The sequence below is a fragment of the Penaeus japonicus genome, unplaced genomic scaffold (assembly GCF_977035675.1).
Source record: "Penaeus japonicus unplaced genomic scaffold, GWHDUDI00000001_assembly GWHDUDI00000001, whole genome shotgun sequence".
Classification (NCBI taxonomy): Eukaryota; Metazoa; Arthropoda; class Malacostraca; order Decapoda; family Penaeidae; genus Penaeus; species Penaeus japonicus.
Window position 1 is genome coordinate 42844866 of NW_028234403.1, and position 3369 is coordinate 42848234.

The 3369-nt window shown below is 31.1% G+C and overlaps 1 protein-coding gene across 2 annotated transcripts in view; it reads left to right on the top strand.

Moving 5' to 3' along the window:
- The window catches only part of shn (zinc finger protein schnurri), a 14862-nt gene extending 12508 nt beyond the window's left edge, over positions 1–2354 (top strand). For both annotated transcript variants that reach the window (XM_043013586.2, XM_086540911.1), the window contains one exon: positions 1–2354. This exon is cut by the window's left edge and continues 328 nt beyond it. The gene's annotated coding sequence lies outside the window, so the exon portion shown is untranslated.
- The last annotated feature ends 1015 nt before the right edge of the window (positions 2355–3369 follow it).

The following is a 3369-nucleotide window of genomic DNA, read 5'->3' on the forward strand; positions in this document are numbered from 1 at the left end:
GAGAGCCTTTGTATGTGGTACCACTTCAAAGCAGCACAGTGTATTGGAGATGGTCGAATGTGTTCCACAATGGCACTTATCTGACCTTATCTCCTTGGTGCTACCCAAAGAATGAAGCACTTGGGATACATGCCTTATAGCACTAATCCACAATTTTCATATCCAGAGATCAAATATCCATGACACTTTGTGGCTTATGTAATCCAGATATGAAACCTATTAAAGACAGATTGCAAAAGTTGATATTTTCTGTAATTAAAGTATTTATCAGATTATATTTAAAAGTTTATCAGTGTACATTGAACAAAAAAAGTGATTACCAAAGGCAGTTTGAAAAAATTATGTGACCATAGTGCAAGGACACATTCTGTCGGTCATTAAGAAAGCCAGCATTATAAATCTGAGCTTAGTGACATTAACGACAACGGTTTTGATTTTGAAATGTCCTTTGAAATAAGTATGTCTTTTTGAGGTTTCATAAGCTTTTCTGATAGATAAAAGGCAGTAAAGTGTGATCATCTAAATTTACTCAAGTGAAAGTGAAGGACTCGACTACAAAGACAGTAACTGGTTTATAGACAGTTCATATGAATTTGCTTATTGTTTTACTTGTTTAAATGTGAGTATAGGAGTGAATGTGTTTCCCTAAAGCCTATCACAGTTAAGACTGACTTGGACTAGGCATGTGATATTGTTAATTGTGGCTATTGTCACAAGTCACCTACTGAATAATATATGAAGGAGATTTTGAAATGATATTAAAAACCACCTCACTATGAGTGGTGGATGGATGTTACTCTGCCAAGACAAGTGATGCTCAAGAGTGTGTGAGTGTTGGCTCAAGACCAGCCGTGTATAATGGCTTTTGTATCTAGCATTGTGGGTTGTAATAGTACTTCCAGTCTGCATAAATTCTGCAGCTACTAATTCTTTTGTGAAGATGGGTTGAAGATATTATATGTATTTTTATTGTATATTGTTTGTATTCAAGGATTTGTATAGACACTGTGCCAATATCACTCACCTTTTAATTTGAAGGGGGACGGAAATGTTTCTATTCGGTAGCCAATAGTCAGTTGTCTGCCATGTGACTTTCCCATGGGAGCTTATTATTGATAGATAGATTTAAATGTAACTTGTGGCAGCAGATCTATCAGTAAGCTTGTTAGCTCCACTGATAGACCTGCTGGGTTGTTCAGTCTTTTTACTGGCCTGTATTTTGTTACAGTGTACAGTACAAAAATGTGTATGGCATTTTAGTGTTTCCTGGCTGTATATTTGACATTTCTTCTTTCTACTATGTTGATTAAAGAGTATATTTGAATAGAAACTGTTATCACTATGAAGACTACCTGATAGCCTTGAAATTTAACTGAAGTACCATAACCACACTTTACACTGCTCAAAAATACAGACTAGACAGTCACTTCCTAACAAGTCTTCATTGTGGCAAAACCTACCAACAATCATTTTATAGATATGCTGACAAAAGCAACAGTTACTGGCTAGAAGACTCAGTCACCATGTGCTTTGCATCAAAATATATATTGAGGAGGAATATTTAATAAATCTGATAATAAGGTTATTTAGATAAATTGTTTTTATGTATGAACACTTTGGTGACTAAGATTTCAGCACAACTGAACTTGAGCACAAATCAACTAGTTGACAATCCTTTGTATAGCTATCTCAGGGGCACTGGTAGGGGTGGGGGCATCCAGGATAAGGCAAGACTTTAAAAATTAAGGAGCTGGTAAAAGGGTTTAATGTAAGGAAAGTTGTGTTTCATTTATTTTTCATTATATTCTCTGGCCCTCTTTCTCTCATGCCTGGGTTATTTGTGCGCTCTGGACAAACTCTTTAAGAGGGAGATTGGAGTAATTGAACAAGTGAATATACTTCTGTTAGTGATGTAAATTTTTGATAACCTTAGACACAAAATCACAAACTTTTTTTTTTTTTTTTCTTCTTTTTTTTTCAAATGAAAATTTATACTCTCACTATGATTAAAGTCTTGCATGTACAATTAAATTTTTATTATTGGTTGTTTAACCTACAGTATAGTGTGTAAACTGAACAGTCAGAGTGGATTGCTGCCTATCTTTGTAGAATATACATTCACTAAAAAAAATATCTCAAATCCATACTTTATATTAAATAATTTTTATTCACAGGAAGTGAACATTAGCGTTTATTTCAGCTATCAATATATTTCGACAATGCTAAGAAATAAGAAAAATGATTTTAAAAGTTTATGCATTATACAAACAAATATACAAACAAGTAAAAACACACACACACACACACACACACACACACACACACACACACACACACACACACACACACACACACACACACACACACACACACACACACACACACACACACACACACACACACACACACACACACAATATATATATATATTTTATATATATATATATTTTATATATATATATATATATATATATATATATATATATTTATATATATTCATATATATATATATATATATATATATATATATATATATATATATATATATATATATATATATATATATATATATATATATATATATATATATATATATATATATATATATATATTATATATATGTATATATATATATATATGTATGTATGTATGTATGTATGTATGTATGTATGTATATATGTATATATGTATATATATACATATATACATATATACATATACACACACATTTATATACATACACAAACATACATATACATATAAATTCATATGTATTCAAGTTAACTTAAAGATAGTCAACAAAATGTATTATCTTTTTTATTGAGACAATATAACTTTAATGAATTTGAAGATTTATTGAAAATGTCAATATGTGTTCATCGCATCATACTAAGTCATACATATATTTTTTATAAATTGATATCCTGCAGAAATATTTTTTATTTTTTTTATTTTTTATTCATGATATGCTCAGAAAATTATGACAAACGTATAACATAGTTATGATAAAACAGTAACTTTTGTGATTTGTAAAATTTGGATATCAAGCTTATGTATGCCTTTCAACCTAGATGCCACCATATTTCCTACATACTTACCTCTGAGAAATGGTTATGCCATGTCCTAGGCATTTTGAAACTTGGCCATCTCCAACAGCCATTATAAGCACACCTTTTACTTTTTCCTCTTTGTATCTCAGCAGTGTTAAAAGATTTTTTTCTCCATATAACTGCACCATCTCATGTTTTGATTGTAGATGCCTGTAACCCAGGATTTTCTTTAAAACTGTTTGGTGAGCTGGAAGCATCCTACCTTTGTGTTAATACCAGCTTTGATGTGTTATGAACTTGTCTCAACTTGGCTCCTACC